This window comes from Delphinapterus leucas, chromosome 11 (genome assembly GCF_059928025.1).
Source record: "Delphinapterus leucas isolate spDelLeu-1000000601 "Yukka" chromosome 11, BTC_Dleu_Yukka2, whole genome shotgun sequence".
NCBI classification, from domain to species: domain Eukaryota; kingdom Metazoa; phylum Chordata; class Mammalia; order Artiodactyla; family Monodontidae; genus Delphinapterus; species Delphinapterus leucas.
This window is the reverse complement of record NC_143139.1, coordinates 45,499,391-45,521,350: the sequence shown is the minus strand read 5'-3', so window position 1 is coordinate 45,521,350 and position 21,960 is coordinate 45,499,391.

Sequence of the window (21,960 nt, the reverse complement as noted above, 5' to 3'; positions counted from 1 at the left end):
AACTAATTTGTGTTTCTCTTTTCCCAGTAAATTTACTCAGTTCAACTCACACATTCAGTACCTGCTATGATGGGCCAGGCATGGCAGCAGAAACAGGATAATAAGAGAATTTCTAAGGTTGAGAGGAGCATATGATTTATGTAAGAAATGTATCTAATTCATAAAGGTTCAAGAGACATTGAGGATTATGAACAGTACCTATGTGTCATAGGTGCTCAATAAATATCTAAATTGAGTGAGATGCTAGGATTACTCATTTGAAAAATAATATTATGAACACCTTCTATGTACATAGACTACTAAAGCTGTAACAAAAAAAAGCTACTTTTTATTGAGCTCACCTGCAATACATTATTTCTAATCCCTACCACAACCCTGCAAAATAAATATTGTTATCATTATATTTTTCAGATAAAGAAAGTGGGCTCAGCGAAACTGAATAATCCAGGACCACACAACTAGCTCTTAATCTAGTTAGAGGACTAAAATATACACATATGGAAAACTAGACCATTTCAAGTTAGTGTAATTAGTCTGGAATTCTCAGGGAAGGCTAGATAGAAAAGATGGGGCCTGAAATGGACCACAGACTGTAAACATTTGAAATACTATTCAGCTATATGAATAAGCAAAAAAATGCAAATTAAAAGCGCTCATTTCCCCGCACCAAATTAGCAAACATTTTTTCAATGTTCATTGCTGAAAGCAACAGAGAGAAAACTAGAAAATTGTACACCAAGATATGATCAGTAGTTGTCTAGGTATCAGAATATTTTTATTATTTTTCCAAATTTTCCTAATGTTCTACAATAAGCATGTATTACCTTTATAATCAGAAAGGTATACTTTAAAAAAATTGAGTAGCCTTTGGATGGCATATATGTTAACTTCATCCATTTATACTATAAAGACATAGGAGTGGAATGGGACGGCATTAGGAGAGAGAGAGGGAAGTGCAAATACAAATTACTAAGGTAAAAAGAGAAAAATAATCACCACAAAGAAATGAGAACATGGGCAAAGACTTAGCTATAAGGATTTTCATTTCTCCATTGCAATACTAATTAAGAACAAAAAGGATAGAAACTGTTTTAACAAAAAGTGCAATGGAAAACATACAACCATGTTGTTTTTTAAATGAAATATGTTCATAAAAGCTTTTTAGGCTACAAAATAGCATGTACAAGCTGGAAATTTATTATATGCACAGAGAGGGTCTGGAAGACTGCTGCAAAGTGTTTTTAGTGGTTGTTTCTGGGTGGATATGTAACCGAGCAGGACTCTATGGGGCCTTCCCAGGACGGACCCCCTCCCCCATATCCTCGCTGTAGCTCCTCTGAAATACCTAGATAACAGTATCTGATGCACACTTCCTGAGTTACAGATGCTAAAACCACCACCAAATGGAAGAAATTACCTGATGATTATGAGCCCCCAGACCCTATAGGCCCCTAAGGATTGATAATGTTAACCGCCCTATTATCTCAATATCAACCAGAGAATTGTGCAGGACCTGATCACATACCCTGCAACCAGTCTCCCTTACCTGGCTTTTAAAAATGCTTTGCTGAAACCCTTCCGGGAGTTCAGGGTATTTTGAGCAGGAGCTCTGTCCCTTCTCCTTGCTGGGCCCTGCAACATACCTTTCTATGCTCCAAACTCCCACGTTTTGGTTTGGGCTCACTATGCATCATGCACATGAGCAAAAGATGAAATTTGGGAGTTTTGTTTTGTTTGCACCTGTTTGTGCTTGCCTTCATTCTCTAAAGCAAAAATAGTTGTTTTATAGTAAGTTGTTTGAAGCTGCTTAAATAAATCACAGCAACAAATGAAGTTGCATATAACTTTAAAGTGCTTTCTAGCTTTGTTTTTTGCAACTAATAAATCCACTTCTCCAGGGCCGCCAAAACTTGAGGGACATTATAGCCTTTCCTTAGTGATCCAGTCATTTTGAATACAGGGAAAGAACAAAACAGTCTCCACCACTCTCCGCGGGAACACGCCACACTCAGCCCGGTAATCCCACACCGCTGGGAAACGCAACCCACCAACAAACACACCTAGTTCCAGCAGGAGTCAGCCCTCCGAACCCGGAAGTGAATGGGAGAAGGCACGCAGCATTCTGGGAAGATTTAAAGGAGCCGGGGTGGTGTGGCTGGCTGTTACCGGGGCAACCAGAGGCGCTTGGCGGTTATCCGTGGTTTGGCGCCGTTAACTGGACAGTCTGAGATGCTCAGAGGCCATGTGGGATGAGCGAAGAGGGAAGAAGGGCCCTTTCAGGAGACAGTTGTCCTGTCAGGTTATCTAGTCGTGCCCTAGGAGGCAGCGCCAGCTCTGAGAATCTGGGTCACGATCCCCTTCTTCTTTCAGCCTTTCGGCCAAATGAAGTAGCCCAGCGGCTCCTGTCATTTCTTTACTTTACTTTTCTGCCTCCTCTCAGAAAATGTAAGTTAAGAATTTCTGATTAACGCTGTAATGTGTTCTAATATCAACGTAAAATTCTTGTTTAAGGACATTTTATGGGGCCACAAATTGAGAACTTAAAATTCACACTCAAATTGTAGACTGCCCCTTGAGATATGGTAAGGGCATAAGGATTTTAGATGAAGAAATTTTGGGGAAATTACTTTCCCCAAAAGGAATTTTTGAATTCCGTTAGGGAAATAATGTGAATATTTTTTTCCATGTAATGAACAGAAAATAGAGTGTGTGGGATTAATCACTTGTAACAGTGATCACAGTGTAATTCTGGCCACAAAGGGACATTAATTACCACCCTCCTCCCTCTCCATGCTAAACTCCCCCATTTATGTTCCAGCTAACTTTTAATTTCTGCAGTACTATGCTTTTTCAAGTCTGCTCCTTTTGCAAATGGTAAAAATGCTCTTCCTTGCCTTAATTTTCTTTGTTCAAATCCTCATTTAGGTATTATGTCCTTTACAGTCCTTCCCTGGGACTTTTGTCCACCTCCCATTCAAGATAGAATATGCTCTTCTTTATGAACATTTGCATATTTATCATAGTAATTATGATTCATTTAGTGATATCTGTTCTTCCAACTTTGGAGACCTCCTTGTGGGCAGGGCATATTTTATATTTATCTCAATTGAATTGAGGCTCGGCTCATTTGGTTCTCAACAGATATTTGTTGGATAAACGTAAACTACCTTTGTTAACTAGTCTAAAGGAATGTGAACTAAAATGAAATAAACAAGGGTAACCACTGAAATAAATTAATTAATTAATTAAATTGAGGACTTTTTTTTTTTTGGCTGTGCGGGGTCTTAGTTGCAGCACATGGGATCTTCATTGCCCCATGCGGGATCTTTAGCTGCGGTATGCGGGATCTAGTTCCCTGACCAGGGATCAAACCCCGGGCCCGCTGCATTGGGAGCGCAGTCTTAACTGTGGACCACCAGGGAAGTCCTGAGGATATATATACATTTTTGGCTTTGTTGGGTCTTTGTTGCTGCGCACAGGCTTTCTCTAGTTATGGAGAGTGGGGGCTACCCTTTGTTGCGGTGTGCGGGCTTCTCATTGTGGTGGCTTCTCTTGTTGTGGAGCACGGGCTCTAGGCGCACGGGCTTCAGTAGTTGTGGCTCACGGGCTCAGTAGTTGTGGCTCGTGGGCTCTAGAGCACAGGCTCAGTAGTTGTGGCGCACAGGCTTAGTTGCTCGTGGCATGTGGGATCTTCCCGGACCAGGGCTCAAACCCGTGTCCCCTGCATTGTCAGGCGGATTCTTAACCACTGAGCCACCAGGGAAGCCCCTGAGGATATTTTTTAAAAGAAGAAAATAAAACTCACCAGTCATCCAGAAGTAACTTAAAATTTTCATATATTACATATAAGTTATTTTCTCTGCATAAATATTTTTTGCATAGTTGAGTATATTTGGGGAAAACCATTTTAAGTCCTGCTTTTTCACATGTATATGATATAATTCTGTTACTAAAACCTTAGCAACAAAGACAGCATTGAAGACCTTAATGTAAATCATCTGTAATGAGTTGAAGAAACAGGGATGAAGTGGACGCAGCATGTGAAGACAATTCTTTCAAGAAGTTTGGCTGTAAAGGAGAAGAGAAAGGTCAGTAGCCAGAGGAGAATGGCAAGTGAAAGAAAAATGTTAGTTTCTCTGTAAGGAGAACAGACAGTGATGTTTGTTAGTATAAGAGAAAAAAACCTGGTAGTTAAAGATACTGCCAAGAAAGAGAATAACTGATTGAATGATTCCATAAAGAAAGAGGAGATGACAGGGAGATCAGCTCGGTGCTTTGTGACCGCCTGGAGGGGTGGGATAGGGAGGGTGGGAGGGAGGGAGATGCAAGAGGGAAGAGATATGGGAACATATGTATATGTATAACTGATTCACTTTGTTATAAAGCAGAACCTAACACACCATTGTAAAGCAATTATACCCCAATAAAGATGTAAAAAAAAAAAAAGAGGAGATGAGATCCATAGATCAGGTACATAAATTAGCTTAGATAGGCGGCAGAACTAGGAAAGAGGATGTCAAGGTGGGTATGGATGTTAGTAATTTTTAAACTACTGAAAATCGGCAAAAGAGTAACAAAAATATGTCAAAAGATATATATAAAAGTGGCCAATAAATAGGTATGTTCAGCCACATTAGCTAAAAATATAAATGGCATATTAAATGCCTATTAAATTGGCAAAGATTAAAAAGAAATTAGTATATGCATTGGGCAAGTGTTCAGTGAAACAAGCATTGCAGGTGGGGATAGAAATTGGTACATGTCCCCCTTCCCCAGGCATTTTAGAAATATGTATCAAAATCCTTAAAATATATACTTTAACTAAGCAACTATACTTCCAGGATGTTCTTAAAAGGAAATAATCAAAACTGCATACGTGTGTTAAGCTGGGTGGAGTTCATTTCAGTTTGTCCACCAAAAAAGATAGGTTAAATATATTACACCCATACTTCTTAGACTTGGATAATATTGTTGCAGATAAGAGAAGTTCACTCATACTAGTTTAAGTAAGAGCATCCGCAGGTTATCTAGGAAGGGAATGTAGAGTTGCAGTCTGACTGACTACCCTGATACGCAGTTAGTGGGATGCTTTGTACCATTTAAAATGATGATGTGGGCTTCCCTGGTGGCGCAGTGGCTAAGAATCTGTCTGCCAATGCAGGGGACACAGGTTTGAGCCCTAATCCGGGAAGATCCCACATCCGCGGAGCAACTAAGCCCGTGCACCACAACTACTGAGCCTACGCTCTACAGCCTGCGAGCCACAACTACTGAGCCCATGTGCCACAACTACTGAAGCCCTCATGCCTAGAGCCCGATCTGCAACAAGAGAAGCCACCGCAATGAGAAGCCCACACACCGCAATGAAGAGCAGACCCCGCTCGCTGCAACTAGAGAAAGCCCACACGCAGCAACCAAGACCCAACACAGCCCCCCCAAAAAAATAAATAATTTTTTTAAAAAAGACAATATTTGAGGGCTTCCCTGGTGGCGCAGGGGTTGAGAGTCCACCTGCCGATGCAGGGGACACGGGTTCGTGCCCCGGTCCGGGAAGATCCCACATGCCACGGAGCGGCTAGGCTCATGAGCCATGGCCACTGAGCCTGCGCGTCCGGAGCCTGTGCTCCGCAACGGGAGAGGCCACAACAGTGAGAGGCCCGCGTACCGCAAAAAAAAAAAAAAAAAAAAAAAAAATTACTACATGGGAAAACAACAACAACAAAAACAACACTCACACACACACACATATACCATAATTGAAGTTGAAGCAACAACCGAAGAGAAAATGTTTGCAACATATATGACAAATATGTATGTCATTAATACACAAAGAGCTCTTACATGTCAATAAAAAGGTTCAACACCCTAACAGGCAAACCTGGTAAAGAACATGAACAAGCAAACAACACACACACACTCTACAAATGGCTAATAAGCATAGGAGAATATTTTTATTCTTGCTAGTTATGAAATACAAAAAATCCCAACAATGAGATGACATGTTTTCATTGGATTAGCAAAGCTACAAAGGTTGGTGTTGGCAGAGAAGTGAAAGAGGGTCCTGTGGGAATATAAGTATGTTCAGCCTTTCTGAGTGCAATCTGGCAACATATATCAAAATGTTAAATATGTATACTTTGAACCAGCAGTGATACTTCTAGGAATGAATTCAAAGGTGATAATCAGGCAAATCAGAAAATGATTTGTTATGATATTAGTTAAAAATTAGAAACAACTTAAAGTTTTATAAGTAAGAGACTAAATATACTTTTGAGTGAAAAGAGCTAGTTACAAAGCATCATGTTCATTGTGATCCTATTTATATAAATAGGTAAGTGCACATAGAAGTAATATTTAACAAAATGTTAGTAATGGAAATCTCTGGTGGGATTGCGAGTGACTTTCAAGGTTATGCAAAAGCGAGACGAGCATGAACTCCTATGTATCTCCACTCAGCTTCAGTTGACACCCTTGTTTATATTCCAACCCACTCCCTCTCCCACCCCAATTTTTGAAGTAAATCCAAAACATTTTATCTGTAAATATTTTAATACGGGGACTTCCCTGGTGGCCTAGCAGCTAGGATTCCAGGCTTTCACTGGTTGGGAACTGAGATCCTGCAAGCCGTGCGGCGCGGCCAAAAATAAATAAATATATATATACATATATATATATATATATATATGTATATATTAATATGTACCTCTAAAAGACAAGGATGCTTCTAAAACATAATCTTTTCTTTTTTTTTTGGCCGTGCTGTGTATCTTGGAGGATCTTAGTTCCCTGACCAGGGATGGAATCCAGGCCCTTGGCAGTGAAAGCACAGAGCCCTAACCCTAACCCTAACCCAGAGCCCTAAATTCCCTGGACCTCCAGGGAATTCCCTAAAACATAATCTTGATACCATTATCACACTAAAAAGAAAAAATCCTAACAATTTCTTCATAAGATCAATTATATCCAATCAGTGTTCCAATTTTTTATCTTATACATCATTTTACAGTTAGATTGAGATCCAGACATTCCAATCGGTTCACATATTTCCTAATCTATAGATTCTCCCTCCCTCCTCTTTTTTTTTTTTCTTGCAATTTATTTGGGGAAGTAACTGGGCTGTTTGAGCTTAGGAGTTTTGAGGTAGGCCTGACCCTAACATTTACAGACCTGGGACAGTAGTACAAATGGAGCCCGAAATACCATATATCTAAGTATTTAAATGCTATAACTCCAGCTAACAGATAAATATGTTCTATGATCCTTCCTTGACAAATAAACCCTCTTAGACCTGGAAGGCCAAGTTAGAATTTCGAGTTCTCAGACTCCTTAGAGTTCCTCACTGGACTGTGGTTGTACAGGAGAGCTGGCCCATGGCCCACAGGCTGTCCCATTCTCTTTCCACCCCTGGCTCCATCTCCTTCTCAAGGACACCCTGCCCACCTCTCCTGCCCCCACCCCTCCTCCCACCCACATCTCTAAGCTCAATCTACATCTTCTTCAAACAGCTACCCCTGGCTGCACAGTCAAACCTTGGGAAGATGAACTAAAGAAGAGGCCCACGCAAGCCCTGAAAGCAGGCATAGGTTGTATAAAGTGAGAAGTTCAGGTTCTAGGGAGCCAGAACATGGTCTGGAAGGGGCAGTGGCATATCCCCTTGGTCCCGTGGACTTCCTGCCCCATCTGAAAGGACGCAGCTAGAGGAGGGCGCGAGTAGGGCCCCTTGCGGGAGTCTAAAGACCATACTTCAATAAAGTTCCCCACAATAAAGCTCTCACATCCCCAGAATGTTATTAAATAAGTTTCTTTGTCCCCTCTGTTTCCTATAAATTGATACTTAGATCTAGGAGCTTGATCAGATTTCAGATTCAATGTTTTTGTCAAGAATATTTTGTGAGTTTTGTGTACACCCATCAGGAGGCACAAAAAATCTGGTTGTCTTTTTAAATGGGTTAAAATAAAATGCACAAATCTTAACTGTTCAGTTCGTTTTAGCAATTGTGTACACCCATGTAGTTTACTCCCAAAACAAGTAATAGAATATTTCCATCACCCCGGAAAGTTACCTCCTGAGTCTTTTACAGTCAATTCCCCTCCACCCACAGAGCCAACCACTTTCTCGCTTCCATCCCCATAGACACTTTTCCCTGTTCTTGGACTTTATGCCAATGGAATTATACAGCATGTACTCTTTTGTGTCGTTTGTTAACATATTACCTTTTAACTTTATCCATGTTGTTGATATATCAGTTCACTAGTTCATCCTTTTTATTGCTGAGTATTATTTCATTATATGAATGTACCATAATTTATCTTTTCTCCTGTTTATAGATATTAGGGTTGTTTCCACTTTGGGGCTATTATGAATAAGGCATCTATGAACATTTTTATACATATTGTCTTACGGGCATTTCATTTTTTCTGGGTAAATACTTAGGAGTGAAAATGATTTTTTAACTTTAAAAAAGACTGCCAAACAGTTCTTAAAAGTGGTTGTACCATTTTACATTTCTGTCAACAGTGTATGAGAGTTCCAGTTGCTTCACATCCTCTCCAACATTTGGTGTTGGCGATCTTTCTGGTTTATAGTTGTCTCTCTTTTTATATTGTTAGCAGCTATTGATAATCATTACCTTGACACATTAATGTATTTGGGTTTACAAAATGGTGTTATTCTATAATTCACTTATTTACTGAAATGCTTCTATAAGGAGAAAATTTCAAAGACAAAGAAACTTCCCTTCAAATCTATTTGGTTCCCCTGAAATACAGTTCATATAGGAAAGGCAGGATGAACACAATTCTTTCTATTTACCAATTTTCAAAATTATGAGTTGGTTCTCTCACATCTATCAAAGATTGACAGTGAGAGGTCTTTTTTTTTAAGTATCATTTTAGTATCATTATTTACTTATTTAAACTCATGTATTTAAATATTTGATGTGTAAAAAAGAATTAAATATTTGATGTGTTTAATCCTTCTCAATTATCATTCTTATTGTTGCTCAAATTGTCCTGTCTTTAGCCAGTGGGAATCTCTTCTGATTAGCTCCTGAGTCCTTTGACACAACTCTCTAAGTCTCTGATAGCTTCCTTGCCTTCTAAATGACAAGATGTTCCAGACTCATCTTCAGCATTTCCTGCCCCAGACATGGAACCAGCCATTTCTCCAAGGAACCCTGGTTCGTTTGAGTGGGAAATGGTTATTTTAGAGGCCACAATGTGCTAAAGATGTTTATTGCTACTGAGTGGTTCATTGTTTCTAGACCTTTCCAGTTAGTGGAGCTAGGAAATGTGTCATTGTTGGTTAAAGATACAACGCAACATGAGTTTATACTAATATGTCCAATTCAAAATCAGGACTACCCGCATCAATCTCAAATCTGTATCTGCGTTTACCCATGCCTAAACTACAACAATTACTCATTTGCTTTATCCCACCATGTACAAACAACAGTCTCAGAGCAACAGTCTTGGCACTACCACCACAGTATGATTACTGAAAACTGTTATTTGTTGGGGGCGGGGGTGAGCTTTTTGTAACTCCTTTTGTTATCAGGATATATTCTAATAGGGATGTGTAGTCAATTACAGTGTTTTAAAGTCAGTTAGATTCCTCGTGTGATTATGCCACCAACTCAATACATAGTTAGGTTAATTTGTTTATTCTTGATTTCAATTTTTAGCCATTATATTTTTTAATTTAACTTTGGTTTCTAACTATATAAAATATTTACATGGTTCTAAAGTCAAGTCTATAGGACAAAGGCTATTAGAAAAAAATCTAGCTTCTACCCCTGTCCTGTCTGTGCTTATCCCTCCCTTGCCATATAAACAACCATTCATTTTACTGTTTATCCTTCTATTTTTAGATATATAAGCAATTATATTCTTTCTTTTAAAATAAATGGTATGCTACTGTGCAGTCAATTCACTCATTTAAAATGTAAATGTCCATTGACAGATGAATGGATAAAAAAGACGTGGTATAATTATACAATGGAATAGTACTCAGCCATAAAAAAGAATGAAACAATGTCATCTGCCGCATCATGGATGGACCTGGAGATGATCATACAAAGTGAGGTAAGCCAGTCGGAGAAAGACAATATCATATGATATCGCGTATATGTGGAATCTAAAAAAAATGATACAAATGAACTTATATACAAAACAGAGACAGACCCACAGACATAGAAGACAAACTTATGGTTACCAAAGGAGAAGTGGGGAGGGATCAATTAGGAGTTTGTGATTAACATATACACACTACTATATATAAAGTAGATAACCAACAAGGACCTACTGTATAGCACAGGGAACTATACTCAATATTCTGTAATAACTTATAAGGGAAAAGAATCTGTGGAAAAAAAAAAATATATATATGTATAACTGAATCAGTTTGCTGTACACCTGAAACTAACATAACATTGTAAATCAACTATACCTCAATAAAAAATAAAAATAACTGTACAATTTAATGGTTTTTAGTATATTCACAAAGTTATGCAACAATCACCACAATTTTAGAACATTTTAATTATCCCCAAAAGACACCCTGCCTGCCTTAGTCATTCCCTCTCAATCCCCCCATCTTCCCTAGCCCTAAGTAACCACTTATCTATTGATACTTTCTGTCTCTATAGATTTGCTTATTCTGAATATTTCATATAAATGGAATCATACAATATGCGTTCTTTTGTGTTTGGCTTTTTAAATTTACCATAATGTTTTCAAGGTTCATCCATATTGTATGTGTATCGGTACTTTGTTCCTTTTTTATTGCGGAATATGTTCCATCGTATGGATACACCACATGTTACTTATCTATTCATCAGTTGATGGACATTTGGGTTGTTTCCACTTTTTGGCTATTGTGAATAATGCTGCTCTGAACATTTGTGTACAAGTTACTGTGTAGTGTAAGCTTATGTTTTCATTTCTCTTGAGTAGAACTGCTGGGTCATATGATAACCCCATGTTTAACATTTAGAGGAACTGCCAGACTGTTTTCCAAAGCAGCTGTACCATTTTACATTCCCACCACCAATGTGAGTTCCAATTTCTCCACATTCCTGCCACATTTGTTCTTACCCATCTTTTTTATTATAGCCATCCTAGTGGGAGTGAGATGTTAATTCACTGTGGGGTTTTTTGTTTGTTTTTGTTTATTTTTTGGCTGCATTGGGTCTTCATTGCTGCGTGTGGGCTTTCTCTAGTTGCAGCCACTGCGGGCTACTCTTCGTTGCAGCGCATGGGCTTCTCATTGCGGTGGCTTCTCTTGTCGTGGAGCACGGGCTCTAGGCACGCGGGCTTCAGTAGTTGTGGCACGCGGGCTCAGTAGTTGTGGCGCACGGGCTTAGTTGCTCTGCGGCATGTGGGATCTTCCCGGACCAGGGATCAAACCCATGTCCCCTGCGTTGGCAGGTGGATTCTTAACCACTGCACCACCAGGGAAGTCCCACTCATTGTGGTTTTGATTTGCATTTTCTAATACTAATGATGCAGAGCATCTTTTTATGTGCTTATTGGCCATTTGTATATCTTCTTTGGAGAAATGTCAGTTCAAATCCTTCACCCAATTATCAATTGGGTTATTTGTCTTTCTATTGCTGTTATAAGAGTTCTTTATATCTTCTAGATACAAGTTCCTTATCAATGTGTGATTTACAAATATTCTCTCCCATTCTGTTGTCTTTTCATTTTCTTGATGGTGTTCTTTGAAGCACAAAAGGTTTTTTTAATTGTTGTTATTTTGATGAAGTCTAATTTATCTACTTGTTCTTTTGTTGCTATACTTTGGGCATCATGTCTAAGAAGGCTTTGCATAACCCAAGGTCACAAAGATTTACTCTGGTGTTTTATTCTAAAAGTTTTATAGTTTTAGTTATTACATTTCGATCTATGATTGATTCATAGTTATGAATTAATTTTTGTGTATGGCATGAGGTAGGGGTCTAACTTCATTCCTTTGCATGTGAATATTCAATTGTCCTAGCACCACCTGTTGAAAAGACTTTTCTATTCTTTCCCTGATTTAACTGTGTTGGCACCATTGTTGAAAATCAGTTGACCATAAATGTAATGGTTTATTTCTGGACTCTCAATTTTATTCCATTGATCTATATATCTACCCTTATGCCAGTGCCACACTGTCTTGATTACTGTAACTTTGTAGTAAATTTGAACTCAGGAACTGAGTCCTCCAACCATGTTCTTCTTTTTGAAGATTGTTTAGTTATTCTTGATTCCTTGCATTTCCATATAAATTATAAATTTCTGGAAAAAAAAAGCCAACTGGGATTTTGATAGGGATTGTGTTGAATTTGTAGGTAAATTTGGAAAGTATTGCCATCCATCTTAGCATTATTAAGTCTTCCAATCCATGAATATTTGATGTCTTTCAATTTATTCATGTCTTCTTTAATTTCTTTTATATATTTTTGTAGTTTTCAGAGTATAAGTTTTGCACTTTATTTTAAATTTATTCCTAAGTATTTTATTCTTTTTGATGCTATTGCAAAGGGAATTGTATTCTTTTTTTTTTTTCAATTTTAGAAACTTGATCTATTTATTTTGGAATTTTGGATACATACTATCTCTTTTCAAGTCAATTCCAAAATTGAAATAAATAAAAACTATGATCCTATCCATAAAAATATTGAATCACTATGTTTACCACTGAAATTAATATAATGCTGTAAATCAACTATACTTCAATTAAAAAGTAAAAAAAACATTATGATCCTGAGAAGGGGAACAATATAGCATTAGTATGGCAGGAAAATAAACGTTAAGGAATATCTGCTGTACAAGATCAATTGAAGATGTATTACAGGGCCTTCCCTGGTGGCACAGTGGTTAAGAATCCACCTGACATTGCAGGGAACTCAGGTTCGAGCCCTGGTCTGGGAAGATCCCACATGCCACAGAGCAACTAAGCCCATGTGCTACATCTACTGAGCCTGCGCTCTAGAGCCTGCGTGTCACAGCTACTGAGCCCGTGTGCCACAACTACTGAAGCGCACGTGCCTAGAGTCCACGCTCCGCAACAAGAGAAGCCACGGCAATGAGAAGCCCGCGCACCACAACAAAGAGTAGCCCCCGCTGTCCGCAACTAGAGAAAGCCCGTGTGCAGCAACGAAGACCCAACACAGCCAAAAATAAATAAATAAATTTATTTTTTTTAAAAAAAGAGGTATTACAGATGCATTTATAACTGTTTTCATACAATGTTATAACTGTCTAGTATCAGTGTTTCATCATGACTTACTTAGGCCTCCAGCCTTCATTACTGTCCTTTACAAAGATTCATGTAATTTAACAGAATTTTTTTTCTTAATTTCAAATCCCTCCTTGCTTTTTAACTTACCAGTAGACCTGAAGATCACTCCATTGTAGTAAATAAACATACTACTCCTTCCTCTTTACAACTGCAATTATTTTCTTAGTTTATGGTTTAACTTCTTTACAAGAATTATATATTTATATAATTTAACAAAAAGTTGTTATTTTGGAATAAATTTTAAAAATAATGTTCCCATCAGATAATCACATTCATCACTAGTTAATTGATGCAACAACTGTTAATATATGACATGGACTTCCCTGGTGGTCCAGCAGTTAAGACTCCGCACTTCCACTGCAGGGGGCGCGGGTTGGATCCCTGGTCGGGAGCTAAGATCCCACATGCCGCGAGGTATGGCCAAAATAATAATAATAATGATGATAATAATAATAATAATATATGAGAGATGCTGATAATTGTCTGCCAGGTCACATCTTCTTCTAAGGGAACTTGCTTTGTGCACAGATTTTTTTCCCTAAAGGACCATTTACCGCACCATATAGCTACCTACCATCACCATCACTCATTGGGCGAGGGGATGTGGCACTATATCCAATATCAGTCCCCCTTCTCCCTTCTTCCATTCTTGTGGAAAATTTTATTTGTTTTAGGTATTTGTTTTATTTGTTAGATATCAGTGTCCAAATGCATTACTATACTTCCTCCTCAGCCTAAGAGGATTAATCTTGATTATTCTAAGTGATTCATGATAATTGCCATTTCCCTTGCCAACTCTGCCAATGAGATGCCAAGGGGAAATATGCTGGAGGCCTTCTAAGAAAGTTGCTCTTTAAAAGGAACACATGATAGGCACAGTTCATTTCCTGTTTCCTGGTGTTGTCAACCCCTGAAGCTGTGGCAGACAACCTGGAATCATGAAAGAAGGCAACTTCAGAGGAAAAGGTAACATGCTGAGGATGACCAAAAAAAAACAGAAAGATGGAAGGAACGTAGGTCCTTGATGAGGTCACTGAGGACATGCCCTTTCTCCAGATTGTTATATAAGATAGTAAATGTTTAAACAAATTTGAACTGGATTTTCTATTACTTTTGGCCAAGAGCATCACAACTGATAAAGCACATTTCTGACTCAAGAGTAGTCAATCCCTAGGTTGACAAGTTGGACACAGAAAAGTACAAGGTGTCACTCAATTACATTAATGCCAAGAATGGAGCTAAGGTCCACACATTTCTACTTAAATTTGGAAAAGTGAGTACCTTGGAAAATATCCCACTTCCTTAAAGAAAGATGTAGACCTTTAGCTTAAACAGCATAATAGATACATTATACCACATTTTACCTGTCTGGCTATCCTTATAACAAACTAAAGTAGGAGACCCAAAAAATCATGGTTCTAAAGTCAAAACTGTACACAAATGCTTATCCAGAGAAGTGTCATTATCTCTTATATTCCTTCCACTCTGTTCCCACTCTCCCTCTAGGTAAATTTCATTCGTTTCTGGTTTATTCTTTCAATATATCATTTTGTAAAAAATGAGCAGATACAGGTATATTATTTCCCCTTATTTGTAAAGGTTTTTTTTTAATTTATTTATTTTATTTATTTATTTTTGGCTGCGTTGGGTCTTTGTTGCTGTGTGCAGGCTTTCTCCAGTGGTGGGGAGCGGGGGCTACTCTTCGTTGTGGTGCATGGGCTTCTCATTGCAGTGGCTTCTCTTGTTGCAGAGCACGGGCTCTAGGCGCCCGGGCTTGAGGAGCTATGGCACACAGGCTCAGTAGTTGTGGTGCACGGGCTTAGCTGCTCTGCGGCATGTGGGATCTTCCCAGACCAGGGCTCGAACCTGTGTCCCCTGCACTGGCAGGTGGATTCTTAACCACTGCGCCACCAGGGAAGCCCTATTTCTCCTTATTTCTTACCCCAAATGTAGCATACTATTTATTCTTTTTTGTTCTTTGCTTTTTTCACTGAACAGTAAATCCTGAAAATCACTCCATAAAAGCTGCCTGGTAGTCTATTATGGGTATAGCACTCTAGTATGTATATTCAGTCTGTCTCCTATGTATACATATTGAGGTTAGCTCCAACATTTTGCAATTACAAGTACACTGCGACATATAATCTTACGCATATGTAGTTTTGTATTGTTGGAGATGGTTCTTCAGGATAAATTCCTACAGAATTGGGTCAAAGGGTAAATTCATATGTAGTTTTCTTAGATATTGCCAAATTCCCTCTTCAAGACAAATACTGTATGAGTTCACTTATATGCGGAATCTAAAAAACAAAACAAATGAACACACATAACAAAACAGAAACAGAGTCATAGATGCAGAGAACAAACAGGTGGTTACCAGAGGAGAAGGCGGTGGAGGGAAGAAAGAAATAGATGAGGGAGATTAAGAGGTACAAACTTAAAAGTGCAAAATAAATGAGTCATGAGTATGAAATGTACAGTGTGGGGAATATAGTCAATAACTAAGGATTATCTTTGTATGGTGACAAATCATAACTAGACTTATTGTGGTGATCATTTTGAAATGCAGAGAAAAAGATCACTATGTTGTGTCACAGGGAATAACATAGTGTCGTAGGTCAATTATACTTTAAAAGCAAACAAACATACAAACTTATAGAAAAAGAGATCAGATTTGTAGTTACCAGAGGTGGGTGAGAAGGGAGGGGGAATTGGATGAAAGCAGTCAAAAGGTACAAACTCCCAGTTATAAGATAAACAAGAACTAGGGATGTAATGTACACCATGATAAATACAATTAGCACTGCTCTATGTTATATATGAAAATTGTTAAGAGAGTAAATCCTGAGTTATCCTAACAAAAAAAATTTTTTTTTCTTTTTTCTATGTCTTTAATTTTTTTTTTTTTTTTTTGTGGTACGCGGGCCTCTCACTGTTGCGGCCTCTCCCGTTGCAGAGCACAGGCTCCGGACGCGCAGGCTCAGCGGCCATGGCTCATGGGCCCAGCTGCTCCGCGGCATGTGGGATATTCCCAGACTGGGGCACGAACCCATGTCCCCTGCATCGGCAGGTGGACTCTCAACTACTGCGCCACCAGGGAAGCCCCTATGTCTTTAATTTTGTACCTATATAAGATGATGGATGTTCACTAAACATATTGTGATCATCATTTCATGATATACGTAAGTCAAATCATTCTACCTTAAACATATACAGTGCTGTATGTCAATAATATCAAAATAAAACTGGAAGAAAAATTAAAAATAATTAGTGATGATTTTAAATTAAGGAATTAAAAATTTAAAAATACAACAACCATAACCATCATTCATGTCTATTTTTATATTCTAAAATTGATACTTTTCCCAAAAGAATTTTAGGTGGAAGTCCATAGACCTATAAGCACCCCTCGCATTCATGGTTTTCATTATGTGGATTTGGAACCACGTGAATTTTCTATTGGATTTCCTTTTTTTTTTTTTTTTTCTCTGGCAGCTATGCTTTGGAACAATGTGGTTGAAAACCTGGAAAAAGGCATGGTGCATGTCTGAAACTTGTAGTCAGTCTGGCTATCAGCCTGCAGCAGGCTACAGTAGAAATGTAACCTGAGGACAACCACTCAAATTTACGCCCACCCATCCCTGTCATTATCATTGTCTCAAAGACTAGGTGCTATTGTTTATCTTCCCTGCAACGTGTATCTTAGTTTCCTTTACATATTTTCATCCTGTAAGAAAATAAGTTTCCACTTTTGGAAACTTTGGCACAAAGAAACAAGGAAATGCTAAACCTATGGGTTTGAAACTAAATGTCACCAAGAGATACATGCAAGGAGAAGACAGCATACTGCAGATGTTTCCTGGGTTTGACTAAAAGCACACTGCAAACCCCAAGAAGCTCAAGGATGCTGAGTGAATAGAATGAATAGAAAGTACATGCCTTTAACCCTCACTGTGTTCTTACCATTCTATGGTACCGTTCATACCATAGAATCCCAGGCAGGAAAAAGTGTATCTGTCAATGGACGAAGATTCTGGAACCAGTCACAAGGCACAGCTCCTTTTTGAAGGAGTCAAGCAACTCATCAATGTCTTCCCTTTACACCTCCTCAAAGCCCACTTGCCTGGCCGGCGGTCAAGGAAGGGCCTCCAAGCCATCGACCATGGCTGGTGGAAGAAACCACTCTGCTAACTCCCACCCTTCATCCAGCCACCTTTCTCTGCATATGCCACATCTCTTCTGTCTTTCCTTTGCTCTTTCTCTCTCATCCTTCACCCCGACTTCCCTTGGCCGCTTCACCGATCGTCCGCTGGTACTTCACCAAGCCCACTGTGGTCATCTCCTTCCCAGCCTGCAGAGGCTGCATGGCATATTGGAAACAGCACAGGCTCTGGACTAAAAAATGGTAGGTTTGACTCTTGCCTCTGCATTAATGAGCTTTATGAACTTGGAAACATCATAACAGTCCCACCAGGTCTCACTTTTGTCATCTACACGTGGGGATAATAAGATCTACTTTGTAGAATTGCTGTAGGATTAATAATGATGGTTTTGATATCTGACACATTAGTAGCTCAATAAATAATAACTGGTAGTGGTTGTGGTCATGGAAGGAGGAGAGAAGGAACTTCAGCTTCCTACATAAAAAGCCCATGGAAGGAAAGCCAGAAAGGTATCTTCATACTTTCTCTTCTTTCCACCTTCTATTCTGTGCTTCCTCACTTTAAAAAGGAATTATTTTAAAGGTCTGTCTCAATATTAAAATTCTAGTTTTAATGGCTAAAATAAACAGATGTATACTAAAGGCCTATTATGTGCAAAGAAGGTCATATAAAATTTCTTTAGGTGAACCAGATTAAATTAAAATCTGCTGAAAAAAATAATCTTTAGATTTTCATTTTTTTCCTTCCTTCATACATTCTTGCCAGTGGTATCACTATGTATATGATCCAAAGGAGCAGCAAGTGACAATCATTCCTCTACATATAAGTACTTTGGCTGTTGAGGCTCTTTTCATATATGTGTATATATGAGTTATTAAATAATGTTTATACCTCAAAAATTTGATTTCAATGCTTCATTATTCTCTAAACCTTTGGATGATCCTCAAATCACTAGATATCAGTGGCTATCTGATGAAGACTGACTGTCACACTCAACAGTGTGCCCTCCAAGGAGCTCATCAGTAAAAGAGCAGGCTGAGATGGTGGCCTTTTAGCTTCACTATCTATGAAATTCATTTCACTGAAACTGAATTAGTTCAATGCAACCCAGCTAAGTGCTCTCCTGGGTACTGCGACAGCCTTCGGTGGGAGATTACAAGGCAGCCACTTGTACCCTGCTTGTCTCCACTAAACACTACCTTCTACAAAGGTTTTTAACCTGATCCATGAGAGGTGCTTTGGTGGGTTCATGAACCTCTTGAAATTATATTCAGTTCTGTGTGTATATGAATTCTTCTAGATAGAAGACCCGTAGCTTTCATCACATTCTCAAAGCTGTCTATGACTCTCAAAAAGTGAAGGACTACTGACATAAGAAATTAAGTAGTGGGATTTCCCTGGTGGTCCAGTGGTTAAGACTCCATGCCTCCACTGCAGGAGGTGTGGGTTCAATCTCTGGTCAGGGAACTAAGATTCCATGTGCCGCGTGGTGTGGCCAAAAAACAAAAAACATAAAAAAAATATATATATATACACATATATGAAAGAAACTAAGTGCCTGACCTGCTGTATTAGTTTTCTATTGCTTCAGTAACAAATCACCATAAATTTAGAAACGTAAAACTAATTTATTATCCTACAGTTCTGTAGATCAGGAGTCTGACATGGTCTCTCCAGGTTAAAATCAAGGTGTTGGCAGGGCTGCATTCTTTTCTGGAAGCTCTAGGAGAGAATCTGTTTGCTTGATCATTCAGGTTGTTGGCAGAATTCAGTTCCTTGTGGTTGTAGGACTGAGGTCCTCACTTCCTTGCTGGCTGTCACCTTGCTGCTCTAGAGGCTGCCCTCTTGGATGTGGCCCCCTTCCTCCATCTTCAAAGCCAGGGTTTGAGTCCTTTCCAAGCTTCAAGTCTCTCCTGCCTCTTCTTCAGTCTCATACCTCTCATACCTCATTTTCCTGCCTTTCTCTCCCCCTTCTAAAGGCTCATGTGATTACGATGTGATTACATTAGGCCCATCTGGATAATCCAGGATAATCTTCCTATGTTAAAGTTCATAACCTTAATTCCCTCTGCAAAGTCTCTTTTACCGTATAATTTAGCATATTCAAAGACACCAGGAATTAGGGGGCCATTATTCTATCTACCACACCTTTCCACCCACATTTGTGCTACTTGTTCCATTCTAATCACAGAGAAAGTGGGGTTGGTGACCAGTTCCTATGCAAGGTGTCCTTCAACAGAAAGTGTATGAGGCAATGTTTGTCCTCAACAGCTTCCACAGTCTTCTTTTAGTTACTAATTAGCGAAGTACCACCTAAGTCCCCCCCTACAAAAGATTCAATGCACATAGGCCCCAACAGCACCCCACTCCTCTTGCTCCTCAGACCAGGCTAGACCCCCAACTCTCCACCTTTTCTCCTCTTTAAAAAAAATAAAGTGCGACATTTACTGTCTGGAAAGGATCTAATAAAATAAGTCCCTCTAAATTGTTGAAGACTAATAAGCAGTAATTCTTCCCTAATAATATAGAGCAAGAAAACAGATTTTTAAAAATTTTTAAATCACGTAGACAATTTATTACTAAATGTCTGTGAATTTCAGTTAAGCTGTGTCCAAGGCTTATTAAATACTTCTGCTCACCCACGTCCTCTTTGTTTTCTTCTTATCATCAGCAATCAACCCCATTCACTTGGTTGTACCCTGGGGACTACCATTCATCCCTCTCCCTTCTAGGAGACTCATCTTTTGGGCCAGACCTTCAGGCCCAGCTCAGCTCACAGGTCTCCAAGAGAACATCACGGGTCTGCCTATTGTTAAGCTTACAGACAACCAGGCAAGGAGTCTGCATTACAGAGGAAAACAGGTTTCTTGGCCTAGACCACCTTCAACTGTCTCCTTTATATCTGCCCTAGATATTTCCTCATAGCATCCTTGTTTTTTAGAAATAATCAATGTAAACAGGTATTGGGAATAATTGTCTTCACAGTACAGATGTGAAGATGTGTTTTATATTTAGCTTAAAATAAGATTTAGCAGCCAATCTAAAAAGTTATGAAGAAAAAAAATCAGAGATTGAAGTCTGGCTTGCTTAAAAACTCTCTCCTCTCCCTCTCTCCCTCTCTCACAAGTGTCTGCACTCACACACACACACACCCCTAAAATATTAAAAATGTTTTGTTGCTGACGGACGATTTCATTTTCAAAACTCAGTTTCCAGGTACCTTTCACTAAACCATCTCCTTGACGCAACAGACAAGATGGCGAGGGTGGAAAGGGGGACTTCACATTTTAACATGGCTGTTCTGATGTGGAGTTATTTTTTTTTTAAGTCTGAAAGACAAAACATCATTTCTCCTCGCACTCTCTCCCCAACCCCTTCACTTTGTAGAATCATCAGGTAACATGTAGTATACACATCTTTCTCTTGATACTTATAGCCCATCTCTGATCTCTCCCTCATCCCTCACTCCACACCCTAGCCACCTCCAAAGGTGATTCACAGTGAGGCTAAGGAAGTTTCAGCCTCAGGGCACTCACCTGTGAGGCCTCTGGGCATGTTGGAGTTGTCAAGGGTCTAGATGGGGAGGCCAAGCAATCATAAGGTATTTCTATGTGAGCAATTCTACTGAATTGCCTAAAAAGAATCAGAAGAAAAGGACTTACCTGGTGGCATAGTGGTTAAGAATCCACCTGCCAATGCAGGGGACATGGGTTCAAGCCCAGGTCCGGGAAGATCCCACATGCCTCAGAGCAACTAAGCCCGTGTGCCACAACTACTGAGCCTGCGCTCTAGAGCCCGGGAGCCACAACTACTGAGCCCGCGTGCCACAACTACTGAGGCCCACGTGCCTAGAGCCCATGCTCCGCAACAAGAGAAGCCACCGCAATGAGAAGCCCGCACACTACAACAAAGAGTAGCCCCTGCTCGCCGCAACTAGAGAAAACCCGCGCGCAGCAAGAAAGACCCAATGCAGCCAAAAATAAATTAATATATTAAAAAAAGAATCAGAAGAAAGTATGCTGAGTCTCCAAAGTATCAGTCATTCATTGTGATTTATTTTTTCATCCTAAATAAGTATCTAAATAGGCAATTTTGTACATACTTTTGCATGCTTTTTCTTAAAGGGCCCCCCAAATTGTAAAAACTTCAGCCCCACAAAACCTGGTTCTATTTCTGCTCACCTCATCACAGGCCCTCACTGCCTCCCCAGGCCACCACCAGTCATACTTCATTCCTCACCCCCACCTCGCCCTCCCTCTGCAAGGGTGAGAAAGTAATGTAAAGACTATTTCTAGCACTTATTAGCTATGTGGCCCTGAGTGAGATGTTTAAATTCATCGAGCTTCATATTCCTCACCTGTAAAAGGTGGATAATAATAATACCTACCTTGAAGTATTATTTTTGAGGATCAGAAACAATGGATGAAAAGTGCCTATTGTGGGCTACCCTGGTGATGCAGTGGTTAAGAATCTGCTTGCCAATGCAGGGGACATGGGTTCGAGCCCTGGTCC